Below are 22,001 nucleotides of genomic sequence, written 5' to 3'. Positions count from 1 at the left end.
ATGAAGATCGCACCATTGTAACGCCGCCTGCGCACGTGCAATGAGCGGCGTTACGACGCCGCGACCTTCAGGCGATGCCAGCAATGCGCCCCTGCTGGGGTGCCCTGCAGGGACTACCACCGACTACCGGGACTACGGGGAACATTCTGAATACAGTCAAGGAATTCCGACGAGCTAACTGGGCTTGTCCGAACCCGGCTCCCTGAACACTGCCCTCACCGAGGATTGTTTTCAGCAGCCCAAGGAATTTTACCTCGAAGGCCCCTGAACTTCGTGGTCATTCCATAGATGAGTCATCATTTCATTGTTGAGAGTCGATGGGGCCACAACTTGTAATGCCAACGGCGCAGTGATTTATACAGAACCCCCTCCTGAACCCCCATAGCGCCCCTCAAATCTTTGGCGACCCCTTTTCCAACAACAGCAACTTTATTTTGAGACGATGAATGGGGAGTTTCATCGCCATGGGCGATACTCTACTCCATTGCTGCTGGTGATGTGGGGATGAAATAATGAGCCCTTTCGCAATAAGGATCGACGAAGTCCTATGGTGTCCAAAAAGGTGAAAAGAGCTTTGAAGGCAGAGCGTTGGTGGACTGGATTTAGGGACCGGGGACCAAGCTGTTTTGGGAGAGAGAGAGAGAGAGAGAGAGAGAGAGAGAGAGAGGGGGGGGCGAGAGTCCTGCTGATTAAGAGAGACCCGGAGAGTTCGGTTCGGGAAGATGAACTTCTTCCTTCCTGTGAACCTCCCAAAACCCAGCTTTAGACAAAAGTCGGTAATAATATGTACAACTGTTACGTACAACGTATCTGTAGTAATGAACCTCCCACCCCTGTATATTTTGCAACACCCCCCCCCCCCCCCCCCCGTGCTTACCATTCTGGATAAATCACTGCCACGGAGGGTGCAGCAGAAATAGACCTCTCCCTGTTTGTAAACAAATGACGTCATATATAGTGTTCGACAGCGCCACCAATTTGGCAGAGTTGAACTACGCTCAAAGTTAGGGGCAAAAAGAGGCGCGCCCGAAAGCCACGGTCTTGAGGGGATTATACGATGGTCCCTGAAAGGGACGCGACCTTCGGTCGTACTTTCCTTTACAATAGGAGTCAGCGAACAAGTACCCATTCGTGGAACCCAGAACCACCTTCCGATTTGCTTCGGTTTCAGTCTGTCTACACACGTCATGATGACGTTTCTCGGGTAGTGGTTTGTTCTATTTTGCAGAAGCGGACACGGCGATGACGCCATAATTGTTACTCACGCCATAGTTCCGACGATGCTGCCAAACCAGCATCACATGTCGTGTCAAGCGAGCCAACGAGGGACATTTTTAAATTCCACGTTAACGCCGCGAAGCAACTGTGGCTATGAGTGGCGTACAGACGTGGACAGATGGAGAGAGGACAGCAGGAAGGAGCTGGGCGACAGGTGGGTTAGTGTGCGTTCTGGGCCGACTTCAGGGGGACCTGTGCTGACATTCGTCTGGAAAGTCTGGCGCAAAACCGGGGGAAAACAGCCGGTGCGGGGATTCGTCACCTCCCTGTCTCGGCGCGGTCACCCTAACCACTACCTCCCAGTCTGGGAGGTACCCGGGTTCGAATCCCGATGCCGGCTGTGCTGTCTGGGGTTTTTCCTGGGTTTTCCTCAGACGCTTTCAGACATATGTCGGCACAGTTCCCGTAGAAGTCGGCCCAGGACGCACAGTTCCCCAGGGCGTCAGTCGTGACGTTGCCCACATACGTGAGGCCGACAACGGCAAGCCCTTTCACCATCACCACCACCACCACCACCCTAACCACTAAGCCACGGGAGCCGTTCCAACGAGGGATCACGTAGCAAATGTTGTTTACGCTGATGATCCACGAAGCTTTAAAAGGCCACTGACACGTATCGCAAATACACGATTTGAAGCAAGCAAGTACGAGCACAGTCTACACATTTTGCATTTTTCAAGATATAATTTTTAATTTTGCGCACCCGACAAGCTGCGTGGTTCTGCTCGCTCATCCGGGCAGCTGGACCGTGGAACGGAGCAGTATGATTGCATGTAGTTTCTTCTCTCGCAAACGCTCTAAAAATAGGACCTCACTGTATAACACGCTCAATCTCTCCCTCTTATTATTTTTTTTCGCAAACATCATCACCAATGCTCAAGGCCAACAACAATTCGGAATTATATCACTCTCCTCGTCCTCTGATCTTTGTCACAGGACGACAAATTTTCAGTTATCAGGCAGATGCGACCAAGTAATTTCCCATGACCATCACATGCAAGACTCGTGGTCAGCCACAAAGAGAGCACCTGTCCATCGCGAGGACCAGAATAGCGGTACAGCCGTGAGAACGTCGTGGTTCTCACCTAACCAAAAGGGACTTCGGCATGGATTCCGAGAATGTGGCATTAAATGAAGTTTGGATTAAAAAGGAGCGACCAGCCGAAAGTAGGTTGTCGTCCCATGGTCACCGGATAGTGAAAGTCGTAACGAGATAGCGGCGGTTAGGTGCGGAAGGAGCGGATCGGCGAAGATCTGAGTGACGGCAGAGTTCGGAAGACAACGCAGGGAGCTGCGACGTAAGTGGTGAAACCAGGAGCTTCGAAGACATCGCAGGAAGCTGCGACATTTTGTGAGAATTAGTTTTGTGTGTGAGCGTGACCAGGAAGAAGGAAAGCATCCGACGTGATCCAGAGGGCCGCCCGACAGTATCGACTGCAACGAAGCCAACCGCCGCCAAGAATCGTCCGCCTCAGAGATAAGTTGACTGTTCGAACTTTTCTTTTCATTGTACGAACTTTGCGGGACTATTTTAGACAGTAGCCGTGCAATGTGTGCGTAATAGACCATTTTAGAAAAGCAAGCGCCACCTGTGGTACGCAAGGGCTCATGGGAACTTAGAGCGCCTTCAAGCATTACGAGACGGCCAGAGGCGGAGGCAGAAGAAGAACAACAACATTCCCGGTGTGCGCAGCCACAGCGTCAGCCGATATAAACCATATCCGAAGAGATGACGGAGCAGTGTCCCTCAAAGTTCCCATGCTGCCTTGCGCCACGCGCTTGATGGCGCGCGCGTCTTTTTAAAATCGTCTATTCGCGTTTAGTCGGTAGCATCCGTGTGGTGCGATACCTGTCTCATTTGTGTGTCTTGATCGATACTTGCGCATTTCCTGTTGTGTGCTATGTTGATGGATGTTTTGTCTTTTGCGAAAGAGTAAATTGTTGTTGCTTGTTACGAAAGCAATGTGTCCTCGTCCTCTTGTTCCTCGACTGGCCAATCTCCACCCTACCCGCTGAGTTCGAATACCTTCATCGATCTCGGAGCTGGGGGATATCACGCACGATCCCTGAGCCCCGTGACAATCTGGTGAGAACGAAGGGTTGTTTGTTTGGTGGCACTTTATTGCCGACCGCCGTGGCGACATGTGGCGATCGGGTGGGGGGTGGGGGGGTGAGGAGTCGCGCGTCCTGGGCAGTCTTCACAGGGTGCAGTGACGACATTTGCCTCAAAGGGGAACCAAAGTGCAAAAATATTTCTCCTCGCGCTATGAAAGGTGTCGTGCACTGCAATTTACGCTTTCCCAAAGACACCGCGAAGCAACCGCAGCTTGCGCTTTCCCTCTCCTCTCCTTCTCACGAAGCGCTGCAATGCGGAGAGGCCTCGGATTAGTCTCCTTAAACGTTCTTTCGCTATGATTGGACAAATCTTTTGAAGAGACCAATGAGAGCCCGCTCCGCATTGTCGCGTTTCTTGAGTTGGAAAGGGAAAGAGGCAATAGCGTTTATTTTTCTTTTTTCTATCGATCACAAATCACGAACGGCGTAGCCGATGAATCCCGTTCCTTTTGCATCGCTGTCAAAGTAACGGCATCTTCAACACCGCGAGGAGAAATTCTTCCCGTTTAAAGCGCCTGAGGAAATCCCAGGGAAACAGCCAGACAGTACAGCAGCCGATGCCGGCATACCATCCCGGATCACCTTCTCAGTTCGGCGTGGAAGGTGATCACCATCGTGCATATACGCCATTTGCGTGTCTGCAAAATGCCATAGAAGAGGCGTACACGGCTCAAAGTCCCCAACAATCGTAAGATAGAGCGGTATCATCGTCAACGCTGGTTGGCCTTGGGCCTGTTATTTGGTGAAGTTCTGTTTTTAGAGCGTAGTTCCTCTCTGTCAGCAAAAGAAGCGTAAAGTACGACCCTCAGTTACTAACTTCGTCTCGAGCCATTTTTGCCGCTCTCGTTCGGTCGACACGTGAACAGCGTGGCGCGATGACGGAGCTATGAAAGGTCCTCTTGTGGTTTCCAGAAAGCAATGTTGTATACACAAAACGAGATGAGTAAACGGCGCAGACGTCTCGTAACATCCATGCAACGCATATATTTACCCAACAAACACAGTTAAGCGCGATGCTGCCCGTGTTGGTGAGTTGCAGGTGCTGTGGCAAGTGTGTCCTGGTGCACGCGCGTGTTCCAGATATGCTGCATTCACGATGCAGATCACAGCATAGCCGCCGATCCAAAGCTACCAGTTGCGGAGTTGCAGTGGACTAGTTTCAGCGTTACATTGCAGTTGCATTCAAGAAGTTGCAGGGTTGAAATTGGAATGGTAGGGGTTGCGTAATACAGCGTATTACTTTACGCCGCAGCGTAAAGCATGCTCGTGGGCACCATCAGCTTGATCAACCTATCAGACGACGCGTCTTTTCCGCTTCTTGCCCACCACTGCAAAATATATCCTCGAACCGGTCTTCTCGTGACATCACATGTTTGTAAACACAGGGGTCGTCTATACACTGTGAAGCCGAACTTCACACACACGCTCTAAAACCCTTTTTGTGACCATTATCATATATCCAAATTGCCACAAAAAGGCTTACGCCCCCTCTCGCTCTCTTCGGATCAGAAGCGATGCTCCCTTATCATTCGTGGCAATGGTTGGCGTAGAGCGTGCTATGCAGTGAAGTTCTGTTTCTATAGAGTGTACGACGCTAAGGTCAACCTTTGGCAGAGAACGATATATACCTTGATCACTCTTGATTTGTAGATCGCGCGGGGCGTACGCCTTCTTGTGACAATTAACGTAACTGCATAAATGTCACGAGAGAGAGAAATAGAGAGAAAGAGAGAGAGAGAGAGAGAGAGAGAACGCGCGCCTCACGATTTCAACAAACCAGAAAAGATAACGATGTCATTCGGGTAGATGGCTGGCCAGGAGCGTGCTATGCGGTGAAGTTGTGAAGTTGTGTGACGACAATCGAAACCTCTCACATGCAGAGGATCCGGTGGATAAGACACAGATTATTTCTTTGACACATCTGTGTGTATATCATGACGACCTGCGAATAAAGAGGGCTCAGTTTCCACGGGTGATCCTGGAGCTCCAGGCAGGAGTGGACCCAGAGTCTCCCTTTGGGAGGGCGGCGGCTGTTTCATTCTGGAAGCGTGGGGAGGGAGAGGGGAAGCCTAATGTTAAACTTAATGCTTTCGCGTGGCATAGTGGTTAGGAAAATGGCATCTACTTCAAAAGAATGCTGCAAGATCGGGCCTACGGTGACAAGCAGTGTCTTGTTCGACCCAACCGTCAGCAGCGTCCTACATTGGAGACCAGAATGCACCACAGTCGTCCTCCAGACGGCGCTAGCTAGATGCGTGACGGCCTCATTAGAAAAACAGGAAGGAGACGGGCAAAAGAAAAATGGTCGAGCGTCTGGCGAAGGAACGCACTCGTGTCTGGCTACAGCTTGGAAAGTTCTATGTGTCGTATCAAGAGCAGCCCATTCGCACGCGGCTATGATAGCGGGAGAAGCCTCGTGGCCTTGAACGCGCTGCTGCTGCTGCTGCTGTGGTGGTGGTCGCTGCAAATGCATTCGTAAAGCGCCGCAACTGCAGCGCCTTGTGTGGCAGACAGAGCAACCTTCCGCAAAACAATCATCGCACGCAAAATGAGTGGGCATAGCTGTGATCATCTTACGCCACGCCCATACGTTCGTCTACTTACTAGGGCCCTGTGTCACGTGTGCGGTGATGGAAAGGTTTTCTGAGATCGATGTTGGTGTCGCAGAAGTTCTGTGTATATACGCTCTCCGGTACATGACATTCAATGACAACTGACAAAAACGGCGTATGACTTCTTCAGAAATAAATAGGTGTATTAGGGGAGTGAGGCCCATGCAGAGTGAATGCGATGTCTACGCGTAGTTTTTTTTGTGCCCCTATTCCACCGAGAAGGTTGTTGATGTAGACGTTTTATTTCATCATATCCTTTTCGTTTACGCCACCGCTACATCTGCAGACATTTGTATGTGTGTTCGCACGCTTAATTACGTAATGTCTCGAAGTGCCCCAGCGATTAATGCATGGTAATGACGTGTCCATCACCGCCAAGGAACTTGGCTGGCTAAAGAATGATCTAGCAATACTGCAGACGAATGACGCCTCACAATTAAAAAAAAAAGTGTCAGCTTAGCATGCTGAAACGCACGTAGCTTAAATAATGAGTGAGTGTGCACGTCAATGTGATTGATTCCATGTATAAAAGTAGTAGGTCGCGTCCCTGGTGGTGCAGTCATGTACTCCTAACCATTCGTCCATCCATCCGTGTAACGGGGCACAACGAACACCGACGGCATAAAAAAGTATGCTACTTGAGCGGTAGATGTTCAAGCGGGCTGAAAGCTGTCCAACGGCACTCACAAGTCGCAGCAAAAAGCGCGGGAGGTCGCGCTGTTGGCTGAGAGCTTTCAGGGGCACCTGAATACATGCATTATGGAAATCGTGACGCGTCCGTGACGCGGTTTTCTTTCATTTTTTTCGCTGAACGCATGCACTGAGCCAGAGCAACGTCTGCTACGCGCTTAAACCACACACATAACACGCTGTAGGCAAACCGTTGCACAGAGTGACACCGCCATAACTCCTGATATGTGTAAAACGCGGGGCGTACGCCTTTTTTTAAAATAAATAATTAAATCATTAAAGTGTAATTTACTTTCATTAACTCAATTATTTTAACCCTGCACAATACCGTATTTCTTAAAGGGACATTACGTGTTAGGGGCGTACACCTTTTTGTGGAATATGTCATATATCCAAATTGTCACATAAAGGCGTACGCCCCCTTCCTCTCTTGGTATCCGAAGTGATAACTCTATCGTTCGCGGCAATGGTTGGCGCACAGCGTGCCATGCGGTGAAGTTGTGTTTTTAGAGTGTAGTGCCCCTTTAAGTGTCAGCCAAGTAAAGGATCGAAAAGACGTAAATTTCACTTCAAAAGGAGTATGTCCCCGTTTTCAACGAATCACAAAAGAGAACGATATCATTCTGCATGCCTGGCTGTTGCTTCGGAGCGTGTTATGTGGTGAAGCCTATACCGTCTGTACGACCCTGATCGTACTTAGTGACGTAGCCAGAAAAATATTTCGGGAGAAGTGCTATGGGGACTTTACACGGGCGAGGAGGATTCCTTCCTTGTTTCCCTCTCTCAAATGCTCTACCACAGGTAAGATTTCGGGGGAGGGGGGGTGAATCCCCCAACTGCTCCTCTGGCTACGCCACGGCCAGTAGTCCACACTTTACCACATTTCTGCGTTTAACTGACGTGTTCCTTCGCATGTTCCCGCTCCATCAATATGTCAATGGACAATGAGAAAGGAAGTACACACGTAGCAGGTGTTACTTGCAGTGCATGCGGCCGTGATCAAGTGGCATTGAAGGACGCGTAGCAGAAACACGTCAACAGAAGAGATATACCCACTTGCAGCGGCAGCTGAAGACATCACCTGTTTCCTCTGTCCAAGATTGCGGTTCCGACTGTAAGAAAAGAATTTGTAAAAATTAGGTTTGAGCGTCACACCTATGACCTTCGTTCCTAATACAAACAGATGTCGTTCTAAGGAGTACGCTCACCATCCACTGATAACTGAACGGATGCACGCGAGCGGTGTCGCGCGGGAATATCCCGCACGTTCGAATACCGCATCGCACATGAGCTGGGATTCAACGATTCCCTTTCTTTCAAAGATTCGGACGATTCGGATTAAAAAACGCGGACTTTTATTTCGGTCATGGCAGACCGTAAATTCTGCATTTCGAAACGAAAAATCACAAACTCCGTCCTTGAGGTGCTGAAAGACGCGAATTTTGTTTCTTCTTGGCGACGAAAATACTGCTACCCATTTCGCCATGTATACCTAGTATAACACCATTTCTTCGCTACATGCACTCTAAAAGCAGAGCTTCAGCGCATGGCACGCTCCTGGGCAACGATCAACCCGAATGACAACGTTCTCTCCATTGATTTGCTGAAAACGGGGGCGCGCGCCTTTTTTGTGGCATTATGCAGTTCATAATTGCCAGAAAAATTGCGTATTCTCAATTCCCCCAATTTTCAGAAAATAAGTCAAGGGAGAGAACGTTGACATTCCGGACGATGGTTGGCTAGGAGCGTGGTATGTGGTGAAGTCCACCTGAAGTTCGGCAAGGGAGATCATCGCGTTACCCGATATCCTCCACGACTGCTGAGCTCCTGGCTCTCCTGCATGCAGCTGCTGCGGTCCAGGTACGAGGGTTTGCCAGAGCAGTCCTACTCACAGACTCGAGAAGCGCTCTATGGGACGTGATGAACCCCATGTGTGACAACATCTTAGCGCGAAGCATCAGAAGATCGTGCGCCCAACATAAACAAGCTGGAGGCGATATCGCCTTCCAATGGATACCGTCCCACGTCGGTGTCGGCGGCAACGAAAGGGCGGACCAGCTGGCGTCCTCGGCACACCTGGGCTGCAGCAATGTTTTGCCAACTCCGGACGACGCCGACAGGCAGATGTCTGTTCAGCTCCTTGTTGAACAGCGCCACCCTGGAATACGGGACATCATGCATCATAATCGCCCTCCTCTTCCCACGAAAAATCTTCCTCGAAGCATCCAGACCATGCTCCATAGGCTCCGCACTGGGTGCGCGTTCACGAATTCCCAGCTGTTCAAGATAGGCTCTAGGGGTGACGCCTGCTGTGGCCACTGTCAACAACCCGAAACCATCGGACACATCCTGCGAGACTGCCGAGCATACCATTCTGCGCGCGAAACACATCTCCCTCGCTCCACCTCGGGCTCGCTAGCAGACATCCTCTACCCCGCTGGTTCTTCTGCCGAACGTTCCGCCAAAGCAAGAAACCTCATTCTCTTCCTGCTGAAGACAGGCCTTGCTGATCGACCCATCTAATACTGTACTCTCCCCGATGAACTCGTGCACCTCACCGCATCCCCATCCTTCAACCTCCTCTATCCTCCATCCGTCCGTCCTTCCTTTGTGTTTTGTTTTGCTATGCGTTTTCCTTTTCTTTTTTTGGCTATAGTCGTGACGACGCCCACTTCTGTGTGGCCAACAACGGCGAGCCTATCCTGCCATCACCCCCCCCCCCCACCTGAAGTTCACGCTTTCAGACATATGTCGGCACAGTTCCCTTAGAAGTCGGCCCAGGACGCACATTCTCCCCGGGCGTCAGTCGTGACGTTGCCCACATACGTGAGGCCGACAACGGCAAGCCCTTTCACCATCACTTAAAGTCACTTTGAAGTCCTCAACTCCCCTCTCCCACTTTCCTTTTTTTTGTGTGGCTATAGTCGTGACGATGCCCACTTGAGTGCGGCCAACTACGGCAAGCTACCTCGACCCCCCCCCCCCCACTTAAAAATGTCGGCACAGTTCCCTTAGAAGTCGGCCCAGGACGCACATTTTCCCAGCGCGTTAGACGTGACGGTGCCCACCTCTGTGAGGTCGACAACGGCAAGCCCTTTCACCAGCACCACCACCACCACCACCACAGAGGTGGTGGTGGTGGTGATTGTGAAAGGGCTTGCCGTTGTCGGCCTCACATATGTGGGCAACGTCACGACTAACGCCCTGGGGAAATGTGCGTCCTGGGCCGACTTCTAGGGGAACTGTGCCACCAACCATCATCTCGAATGACATCGTTCTCTCTTCTGGGGGCTTAATCGCTTCATCGTCGTTACGGCCGTTACAAGCTAACGAGTGGCGGGAAATTTTAAAAGGTGGGCACGTGACACATTGCGCGTGACGTGTACCACGGCCTTCACGTACTGGGCGAAGCGCGCCGTGCACGTGTTTTATCTCGTGCCCACATTTTTAAATTTCCCGCCACTCGTTAGCCTGTAACGACCGTAACGACGACTGAAGCGATTAAGCCCCCTGATTTGTTGAGAACGAGAGGCGTACGCCTTTTTGTGACACTTATGCAGTTACGGTAATTGTCACAAAGAGACGTACGCCCCACGCTTTCCAGAAATCAAGAGCGATAGGTATGACTTTGTACAATGGTTGGACTTCAGCGTGCTATGTGGTGAAGTTGTGTTTCAGTTCCACCACCACCCTCTGTTTTAGGAGTGGGGTTTCTGTCGATTCGTAGCAGCAAGTCGTAAACTGACGAAAGAAAAAAGAAATGAGAGCCATATTCTCCATCCTCAACCGGAACTGAACACCGTCGTACTTTTTTTTTAATGTGGTCGTTCAACAAACTCTCGCACTCGCATCTATACCAAATCCCAATACGTATACATGATCCGAGTCCCGGTTTCGTCGACTCGTATACAACGGAGCTTCAGCAGATTATGAAGTCGATTCGTCTCGGAGCACCAGCGCAGGAAGAAGGAAAATATTGTGGAATTCCTACAGCTCCGCGTTAACGACAACAACAACAACAAGAACAAGAAATAAATCGTGACTATGACATGGGGTGATCCACCACTGAAGAGCAGCGCACTGACGTGAGCAGTGACGCTACACTATTCAACAACACCTTCACCGCAACACAACAACAAGAACTTCACCGCATAGCATGCTGTGCGCCAACCATTGCCACGAATGATAGGGTTATAGCTTCTGATTCGAAGAGAGAAGAGGGCGTACATGGCAAAAATTCGCGGCAACGGCTGACGCACAGCGTGCTATACGGGGAAGTTCAGTTTTTAGAGAGTACACTCTTAGAAATGAACTTCACCACATAGCACGCTCCTAGCTAACCATCATCCCGAATGACAATGTTCTCGCCCTAGATTTGTTGAAAACGGGAGGAGGAGCCTATTTTGTGCCGTGCATACTAGCACAAAATAGGCACAAAATAGGCTCCTTCTCCCGTTTTCAACAAATCTAGGGCGAGACCGTTGTCATTCGGGATGATGGTTGGCTAGGAGCGTGCTATGTGGTGAAGTTCATTTTTAAGAGTGTAGGGGTGCTTCAAGCGCATAAATATGGATCTAAAGCGTAAAAAGCACCGTACAACAACAACATCCAAGAAATGCGGGACTCTGCAGGTATACCTCGAGCTATACGTGCCTCCTCGCACAGGGACTTCTATTCGATCACATGGCATCATGCTCTAAGAGAAGAATGCAATCCAAGGCCTCTTAGGGAAGAACCATCAACCACACAGTCATTGTTGAAGAGCAGGCGACAGTTGCAAGAGAGGCCCATCAAAAAGGGGCCAAACTTCTCTCGTCAAGTACTGCCTGCTGGGAATGCGAACGTAGCCAGCAAGCGCCCCATTGAAGTTTTTTGTAAAATTTATTTTTAAGAGCGAGAAGAAAGAAAGTGGAGAGGCTCCAATACATATATATATACAGGGTGTTTCAGTTAAATCCCCGGGCTAAATAATTCGCGAACCGGTGCACCAATCGAATAACTTTCTTTTTTACAAGTATCTGTCCAATACCGCCTACAAGATGCGCACCGCGTGAATGAGCGGGAGGCGCTCATTATTTAAATAAAAATGCAAATGAGTTTCGTAAAAAAGCGTAACTTCTAAAGCAGGGCGCAGTCGGTATTAAAATGGGTACTACCCCTTTTGGGACCTTCAGTGGACACCTTTCAGAGAAAAATCTGCCACCGAAGCGGGTCATTTGTTGCAGTAATTAATTGGTTTCGGTTTACGTATTTTTGTCGCGGCTGGTCGCGGCGAAGCGCAAAAAGACGCTCTTTCACTCCCTTATCCATCAATGAATTACGTCCTTACACCAATGAATTACACCAATGAATTACGTCCTTTTGCGCTTCGCCGCGACCAGCCGCGACAAAAATACGTAAACCGAAACCAATTAATTACTGCAACAAATGACCCGCTTCGGTGGCAGATTTTTCTCTGAAAGGTGTCCACTGAAGGTCCCAAAAGGGGTAGTACCCATTTTAATACCGACAGCGCCCTGCTTTAGAAGTTACGCTTTTTTACGAAACTCATTTGCATTTTTATTTAAATAGTGAGCGCCTCCCGCTCATTCACGCGGTGCGCATCTTGTAGGCGGTATTGGACAGATACTTGTAAAAAAGAAAGTTATTCGATTGGTGCACCGGTTCGCGAATTATTTAGCCCGGGGATTTAACTGAAACACCCTGTATATATTTTCAAACGTAAATATCCGCGAAGCAACTAATGCACTAAAGCAACAGCGAGTATTGGATGAGCCAGTCCTGACGACGTTGGGACTAACGCCAACATGTTTTTTTCTTTCATATACCCGATCTACACTCTAAAAACAGAACTTCACTGCGTAGTGAGGGTCATTGCCAACCAGCAGCCAGAATGATATAGTTCTCTTTCCTGATTTGTTGAGAACAAAAGGTATGCGCCCGTCGTCCTCAGCACATCAGAAGGCGCATCGATATCAGTCATTCGTACCATTCACAGATCCCTTTCGTCGACGTAGACTTGTCTACTCGTCATCGTGATGTGATGTGATAGAAAAAAAAGAAAAAAAAAAGAGGACACTCCTCATCATAAACACTTGATGACAATACGCACATGTGAGTTTCGTTTACGTGCATTTCATGTGTATTACGTGTATTCCATTTGCTAAGCCCTACACTCTTAAAACAACCCCAGGCCATAGTCATGATTTATTTGTTGTTGTTGTTCTTAAAACAAACTTCACCGCATAGCACGATGTGCGCCAACCATTGCCACGAATGATAGGGCTATCGCCTCTGATTCGAAGACAGATGGAGGGTACACCTTTTTCTGTTAATTATCATATATTCAAATTGACACAAAAAGGCGTACGCCCTCCTCTCTCTTCGAATCGATAACGCTATCATACGTGGCAATGTTTGGCGCACAGCGTGCTATGCGGTGAAGTTCTGTTTTCAGAGTGTAGCCAACCACCAACCGTTCTGCCCCATGGTTCGGTAAAAAAAAGTGAGGCGTACGTCTTTTTGTGGCACTTATGCAGTTATGTTAATTGTCACAAGGTGGTGGAGGTGATGATAATAGCTTGCCGTTGTCGGCCGCCTCACAGCTGTGGCCATCGTCACGACTGTAGCAGGTGATGATGATGATTAATTGTCACACAAAAAAGCGTACGCCCCCACGCTTTCCACAAATCAGGAGCGATAACGTAATCATTCCGTTCATTGATTAGCTTTCACCGTGCTTTGTGGTGAACTTCCGTTTTAAAAGACCTGGAGGGTCCGAATCCCGGTGCCGGCTGCGCTGTCCGGCGTTTTCCTGGGTTTTCCTCAGACGCCTTCAGACATATGTCGGCACAGTTCCCTTAGAAGTCGGCCCAGGACGCACATTCCTGGGAGAATGCTGTCCTTGGGGATGATGGTTGGCTAGTAGCGTGCTATATGTGGTGACGGTACGGACCTATCAGATTCATCTGTACAAAAGGTGTCCCATCCAACAAGTTAAAATCGCCGTTTGGAGCCAACAGAATCGGCAGGATACACCCTTAAGACAAAGCTTCACCACATAGCACGAGGAAGGCCAACCATTGTACATCTCTATCACTCTTGATTTGTGGAAAGCGCGGGGCGTACGCCTTTTTATGACAATTAACATTTCCGCGTCATCAAGTGTCACAAAAAGGCGTACGCCTCCAGTTTTCAACAAAATGGTCTACGCCTCAACAAATCAGGGGAGAGAACGATGTCACCAGGGCTGATGTTGGGTAGGAGCGTGCTTTTTGGTGAAGTTCATTTTTAAGAGAGTAGCTTGGTAGAGTTCACAGCCCCTTTAAACCGATGTATTAAAACTGAGTTAATTTTAATAATCTAATTGTCAATTTTAAAAATACTGGCGACCACGATGCGCAACTGTTAACGTTTCGCTGGTCTCATTTGTGTGGAGTGATCCGTCTTCTTATTTATTTATTAATTTTTCTATCTTGGAGCATATTCGTAGCGACACTCTGTATGCCGTATGTATCGATATCCTCCTGAAAAATATTCACATTTTAACGATATTTGTAGACATATTCAATAAAGTACCGACAACAGGTAGCTTTAGTAAACACGTACTGTACGAAAGCGAAAACACAGATCAGCAACGTGACGTCACCCACTCCAGAGGAAAGGGGTGATATTGGCTTATCATATATTTTCGGGCCCGTTATGGCGAACACCTTCCCATCTACTAAAACTCTATTTTCCAAACATCCTTAGCATCGATGTTGAAAAAATAAAAAAATCGATACAAACATAGACACCGTTCAATTCCTATAGTACCTGTGTCACGCAAGGCATCGGCCTCATCACGAAACCATCCGCAAAAGCGATCAATCCGTCCTATACAATAACCTTACGTGTCAATCTTCACATCGGGGGTCTCATTATCGTCGATGTGTCGACGACGCCTGAATCAGCATAGATTCCTTCGACCGTGAACTCGGCCTCTTACGAATTCCCTTATCTTAACGTCGCCGTCATATTCGTAGCCGGCAAACGTCTCGGATTTTTCTTTTTTCGTTTTTTTACACCGGGCAGGTTAGTAGACCCGTCACGTGTAGGAGACATGCGCGCGCACAGATCGGTGGCATCGTACTCCAGCGAGAAAGAGAGAGAGAGAGAGATGGGGGAGGGGGCGAAAAATCGATGGCCATTCACCCACGTTGTTAGGCGACGCCTGTTATATTTGCGTCGCCTGGATGTGGCGCGGCGGTTTGCGTCACGCTTAACGGACTCCTTGCGCGAGGCGTCTCGGTGACTGCAAAATGCGCTTCGTATCAGTGTTCATAATAAGCGGTAGGCTTTGATACTATCCGGCTGTGTTCCCGGTATAGGTTGCTTCGATAAAAGTAAGTCACCCGCAATTACACGCTCTCAAAACAGAACTCGGGCGAATTCGCGAACCCTTGGAGAATATGCGTTATGGTGACATGAATGGATCAGAACAACAAAATATGGATACTTCGATTCCCTATAGACCTAACGTGTGCACCCTAAAAACAAGAGGGGGGGGGGGGGGGTAATGGAGGATCGACTCGCCGTTGTTGGCCACACAGAAGTGGCCGTCGTCACGTCTATAGTCAAAAAAAAAAAGAAAAGAAGGACAGATGGAGGATAGAGGATGAAGAGTGGAGATGTGAAGAGGGTGCATGAGTTCGTCGGGGAGAGCAAAGTGTTAGAGTGGTGGTTGAGCAAGACCCGCCCCTCAAAACAGAACTTCGCCGCATAGCACGCTGTGCGCCAACCATTGCCACGAATGATATAGGGTTATCGTTTGTGATTCGAAGAGAGACAGGGGGCGTACGCCTTTTTGTGTCGATTTGGATACATGGGCACAAAAGGGGCGTACGCCCACCTCTCTTTTCGAATCAGAAGCGACCCAATCATTCGTGGCAATGTTTTGCGCACAGCGTGCTCTGCGGTGAAGTTCTGTTTTCAGTGTGTGGGAGACACGGGACTCTGTGAAAAGACACTGATACACATCTTGACTCGTCAATCACTTATACCTCGAATGACATCTTTCTTTCCCGCGATTTGTTGAAAAACGGGAGGCGCATGCCTTTTTGTGACACTTATGGGGCTATGTGCTGACGGGAAATAACGTTTATTTCCTGGAAAATTGGCCTGATATATCGAGCATAGGAACTGAACTATTGCTGCTTGCCGTGGGAGACGCGGATTTTTCGGTTAGGATGCGAATGTGCAAAAGCTCCCCCGCGCAGGGCTTTAGCTCACACGACGAAAAGTATTACTTAGACCTGTCCATCAACGCTAATCCCCAATCTCCGTTGCCGGCACCGTGCACACCGGGAACAATGCCATAAACTTAGCCACCCAGGATTGCAATACGCGTGTTATGCTACAGAAGCAAAGGCTATGATAACCTTGCAGAAGTCTGTGCCACACCATATGGCTTGCTCATTAAAACCCAACCAGACCAGAGAAAAATGGAAAATCAAAAGAATTAAAACAGGAGCCCAAGAAACAAATATAGCACCCCACTGGACACATGCAACGTGGGTCACTGTGGTCGTAACACCCTCTACTACAAAAAAATTATTTTCTCCTGTATACAAAAAAACACCCTCGAGATTTTTTAATATGTTGTAGAGAAAGGGTCGTTCTATAAAACTGCGTTGGTTTCAGGCGTCTCTTCCGACCTGTTCATTGCGTGTTTTACGCTCGATTGTAGCGAATTTTCGAAAACTCGCATACTTCCTCTTTTTTTCCTGCAATGACTACAGGAATTACGTGTCTCGCGATTTTTCCTGTTGAAGTATTCCACGAGGCCTTGTCAGAGAAAAATATTCATTAAAATTTAATGATTTGATTTTCCACAAAAAAATCGCGAAGTAGGAGGAAAATTGCGAAACTTCCGGCCTTTGTATACCAGGACCGACTACAGCACGACAACCGGGATTTGAACGCTGTGTAAAGCATTGTTTCCTCTATACGCAAAAGAAAACCGCGCAGTTCTAGGTGTTTTCTATGAGCCGCAGCTGCCGCTGACGCCAGGCACGGTTTTCGCCAGCGCTGCGAACTTTGCTCGTGTGTAGCACCCGCCACATTGAGATTTGGGAAGAAATGTCTCGTGGTGTGTCGCTTTGCACTATTAGGGACTGCTAAAAAAATTTCATAAAAATTCGCGATAGTTTTATGAGGGACGAGCAGGTCCGCTGGATCATTTCGCGTGGAATCGCCCAGGAGTGATAACGGTATCCTTGTCTGCAGTGGGAACTTCACCGCATGACTCTTTCGAGGCCCACCAGCATTCAGAATGATATGGCTCTGTTTCCTGATTTACTGAAGACGAGGGGCGTACGCCAATTTTGTAACACTTATCGTATCTAACGTAGATAGAGCGTACGCCTCCTGTTCTAAACATTGAGAAAACAGAACGATGTCATCGTGAGTGCTGGCTGGACGTGACGTGACCGTTGTTAACATATCTGCTTGAACGTATTTAACCCAAATTGAACAGTTCCTCGCGCAGCTGTACGATTTTACCCCAGGCCATAGTCATGATTATATTTTTGTTGTTGTTGTACGATTTTAACAAGGCATCGAAAATTCCATAGAGGCCGAAAGGGGTCGCGCGCCCTTAATTTGGAGACACTGTAAGTGTAATCCTTATCTAATATGGGCAGAAAGGAAGAAAGTGCTTCGCGCTCTTAATATAGAACTTTGCTGCATAACACGCCAACAGGCATCCCGAAGGGCATCGTTCTCTCATCTGATATGTTGAAAACAGGAGGCGTAACCCTTTTTGTGACACTTACGGTGCTACAACAATTGTCAGAAAAAATCATAAGCCCCGCCATTTCCATAAGTCGGGAGTGATAGCGATATTATTCTATGCAATGCACTCTTAAAACACAACTTCACCGCACAGCACGCTGAAGGCGAACCATTGAACGGAATGGTAAGGTCATCATTCCTGATTTGTGGAAAGGGCGGGACGTACGTTCTTTTGTGACAATTAACACCCGTGCATAAGTGTCACAAAAATACGTACGCCTCCATTTTTCGACAAATCGGAGAAGCGAGAGCCATGTAATTCGGGATGATGATCATCATCCCGAATTACAAAAGCAGAGGCATCCCGAAAGCAGAACTTCACCGCATAACACGCTCCCAGCCATACACTGTAAAAACTGAACTTCACCGCAGAGCATGCTCTGCGCCGACCATTGCCACGAATGATACGGTTATCGCTTCTGATTCGAGAAAAGAGGTAGGCGTACGCCTTTTTGTGACAATTACCATGTGTCCAAATTGACACAAAAAGGCGTGCGCCCCCGTCTTTCTTCGAATCAGAAGCGATTACCCTATCATTCGTGGCAATGATTGGCGCAGACCCTGCTATGCGGTGAGGTTCTGCTTTCAGAGTGTACACACTTAAATCAAAACTTCACCGCATAGCACGCTCCTAGTCCACTATCATCCCGAATGAGATCGTTCCACCCCTGATTTGGTGAAAACGGGAGGCGTCCGCCATTTTTGTGACAATTATGTGCTGCATAAGTGTCACAAAAAGGCGTACGTCTCCCGTCTTCAGCAAATCAGGGGGCACAACGGTGTCATTTGGGATGATGGTTGGCTAGGAGCGTGCTGTGCTGTGAAGTTCTGATTTAGAGAATACATTCTAAAAACAGAACTTCACCCCATAGCACGCTGTGAACCAACCAGTGCCACGAATGATAGGGTTATCGCTTCTGATTCGAAGGGAGAGGTGGGCGTACGCCTTTTTGTGGCAATTTGGATATATGAAAACTGCCACAAAAAGGCGTACGCCCCCGTCTCTCTTCGAATCAGAAGCGATAACCCTATCATTCTTGGCAATGGTTCGCGCACAGCGTGCTATGCGGTGAAGTTCTGTTTTTAGAGTGCACGAACTTCACTGCAGAGTACACGTGCTGTAGTTAGTTAGCTAGTGAAATGGGTGAAATAAAGTAAACATTGGAGCTTTCAGCAACCCACCATGGGTGCTACCTGCTCCATTGCAGGAGCTGTATAGCTATTACATCCTCTGAATCAAAATTCTCACAGCAATCAAAACAAAACACAGCGTGACACGTGCTGCATTCGAAGGTGACCTGTAACCGTGTATTCCACAGAATACAGCAGCAAATGCAAAAAAAGAAAAAAAAAGTTATAGCCTCCTGCTGTCACGTGAGCGCGAGCACTCAACGTGATGTCTTCACGTACGCTGCTTCACGTATAGGCGTGGGGAATATCCTGCGACACAGCCACAAGATATTCCGTAGCAGACGACAGGAAAGGACGCTGACGGTGTCGTCTGCCAAGTGTCGTCTGCTGAGTGTCGTCTGCCACGAATGGCGCCATGTGAATGCTGGACATAACATGGGATAGGACGGAACTTCGGCTCTGTGAGCAGTGTTTTCGCTTTTCCTTCCACTAGAATCTTCCGTGAGGATGTCCTCCGTGTGAATACACGGTAAAGCGACATTGAGCCGCACCCGATGAATTAACGCAGCATCCCGGCGTCTCCGATGTTTAGAAGATAGTCAAGTACCGCAGTGTCCATTTTATTGTTTTAATACCGCTTTCCTGCCTCTACGCAATACGCTTGAAGACATATAAAGTTATGAATAGAAACCAGGGGCGGATGCAGGCCCTGTTTTTTTTTTTGTTGTTGTTGTTTTTTTTGGGGGGGGGTTCTTTGTTGCAGCGCGTAGTGGGGGAGAGGAGAGAGGGAATTCCAATATATAAATTGACGTTTGGGGGGGCGATCCCCCCCCCCCTTGGATCCGCCACTGATAGAAACACGGCGCTTCAAAATTGAGGAAAGGAAAAAAAGAAGTCTCACGAACCCCCGTCGGCGGTGATAGGCACGAGGCATGTCTTCCCCTCCGCGATTGACTCATACCAGCTCCATGCAGTTATACCCTGACACACGGGAAGGCTAGAACTCTTTCGAAGCAGTGGTTCTCTACAGCTTCAAAGAAGCCCTTGTTGAAAGAAGCTTGCCGATGTCCCTGACGTGTTTCTCTCAGCACTCGTCGCCGGAAAGGACTTTGAAAGCGAGTAGCAGAACATATTTGGAGGCAGGAAGTCATACATTGCAACCTACTGTTGTCTACATATGGGACGCTATTATAAAACAAATCTATAAATAATTTGCTTATTTCAATACATAGTTTATAGCCCAGGATACACTCTGAAAACAGAACTTCACCACATAACGCGCTGAGGCGCCGAAGGCCAATCATTGTTCTGTGTGACACCGTCATCGCACATTATTTTTGTGGAAGAGGAGGGTGTACGCCTTTTTGTAAAAACTACCTTAAAACGGAACTTCACCACATAACATGCTCCCAGCCAAATCATCGCCCCGGATGGCATGCCTTTTTCTGACACTTACGCGGCTCATCACTTTGTGACAAAAGGTATCACCAGGTGTAATGCGGTGAAGTTGTTTTACGAGTGTATCATAACCAGGAATGTGCAGTATTTAAACACGCTGTAATTAAAATACTATTTAAAATATAAACACACGTATTTATATTTTGTATTTAAACAGACTCGAAAAATGTATTTATAATTATATTTCAATACAAATTTTCAGGTGTTCTTGTAAATACTTAATAAATACTCCTAAATATAGAATATACTGCACACAGATGGCGAGTTTTTCACTGCTGTTGTGGACAACGGTCGCGACTACCCGATTACCTTGTTGTACGAAGCATCTTAGTCAAATTTAATACAAGCATTTGTTCATCGGCACCTGTGGACATGCTGTTCTCCTTTGTGAATCTGATTGTACGGCCGAACAGAATATGTCTAAGAGATGCATGCAGTCTTCGCGAAACCTCCACTATTAAAATCGCCATGATGAGCCAACAAATAAATGCTATTGTTCCTTGCTGATTTGTTATGATGAATGATCCTTTTTTCTGTAATTTCATATGTCATTTTCCTCACAGTATTTATGACAGTAGTCGCGGTATTTAAACACTCTTTATATTTTGTATATGTAAATACTCACGTTGAGAAGTATTTTTGAAGAGTATTTAAATACGAGTGAATTTCTCCCTATCGTTTAAAGCGATAACATTACAGGGCGCACAAACGTCGACACTGATGTACAGGCCCGTCCGTATAACAGTGGTGGAGAGAGTGAAGGGAGAAGTGGGAGGAAGAAGTTACAAGGACACGGAAACGAGTGCAAGAGCCCGAAGATCGGCTCGTCTCCTGTTTTCAACAAGTTACACTCGAAAAACAGAACTTCACCGCGTAGCACGCTCTGCTCCACCCAGCATTCCCACGAATGATAGGGTTATTGCTTCTGATTTAAAGAGAGAGGAGGAGGCGTACGTCTTTTTGTATCAATTCTCACATATTTAAATTGCCACACCGTTGTTGAGAAAATGGCGGTATTGCAAAGCAACAACTTTATTGTGAGATGATGAATGGGGTGTTTCATCTCGAGGGGCGATACTCTAGCCCATTGCTGGTGGTTATGTGGGGGATGAAATAATGAAAATGGTCAAAAATTGGGCTGTTCGGTGTAGCATACTTTAAAAGTGACGACACAACACACTGTGCTTTGTGTCGTCCTTTGACTTGTTTACCGGCACGGGGTTTTATCGCTTTTAAAGTATGAAATAATGAGCCCTTCAGAACAATGATCGAAGTCCTATGGTATTCCAATCTCTTTATATTTGCCGTTGTCGTTTCCCCCATTCATCATCATCATCAACTTGTCTGTTGTTGTTGCATGACGCGAGCATCTTGCGATCTAAAAGGGACCTTTGTACCGTCAAACCCAGGTCGGTACCTTCATGACGTGCATATAGTCAGCGCCTGCATGTCCATGTGGCGAGCTAACTGAGAAGTTAGAACCGTATACAGCTATACTTGTACTGTGTTCTTTCGTCACCTGTGTCTTCACGCATTGACGCTTACAACATGGGCAATGTAATCCCGTTAGTATTTCCCATTCTGCGGTTAATTACCACCCTAAATGTACGAGCAGATGAGTACCTCGAATTTATAATGAATTAAAGAAAGTCACGCTACGACTTACGCATGACCCTTACGCAAAGGGAAAAAAAAGTGGGCGGGGGGGGGGGGAGTAATACCCGTTGGAGAGGTCCGGTAGGTTTTGGACGTAAAATTATTTTGGTAACTTTCATGATGTTAGTTGTATTCATCAGCTGATGACTTTGATTGGTAAGTTGCAGCGCCAGTTGACAGTTCTGAAACGATCGAAGAACCCACCGCAGCTGACGTTAACGGAACGTG

At 47.9% G+C, this 22,001-nt stretch overlaps 1 protein-coding gene across 4 annotated transcripts in view; it reads right to left on the bottom strand.

The window, feature by feature from the left end:
* The window catches only part of LOC135400540 (solute carrier organic anion transporter family member 74D-like), an 80,724-nt gene that overhangs the window by 30,015 nt on the left and 28,708 nt on the right, over window positions 1–22,001 (bottom strand). For 2 of the 4 annotated variants that reach the window (XM_064632372.1, XM_064632371.1), the window contains exon 2: window positions 7,752–7,807. The gene's annotated coding sequence lies outside the window, so the exon portion shown is untranslated. Of the gene's footprint in view, window positions 1–7,659; window positions 7,808–22,001 lie in introns of those variants that run through there. The other 2 variants (XM_064632373.1, XM_064632376.1) reach the window with 2 other exon arrangements.

Source organism: Ornithodoros turicata, chromosome 7, assembly GCF_037126465.1.
Source record: "Ornithodoros turicata isolate Travis chromosome 7, ASM3712646v1, whole genome shotgun sequence".
NCBI lineage: Eukaryota > Metazoa > Arthropoda > Arachnida > Ixodida > Argasidae > Ornithodoros > Ornithodoros turicata.
Note: the sequence above shows the minus strand (reverse complement) of the source record. Positions and strands in the feature narration are given on the sequence as shown.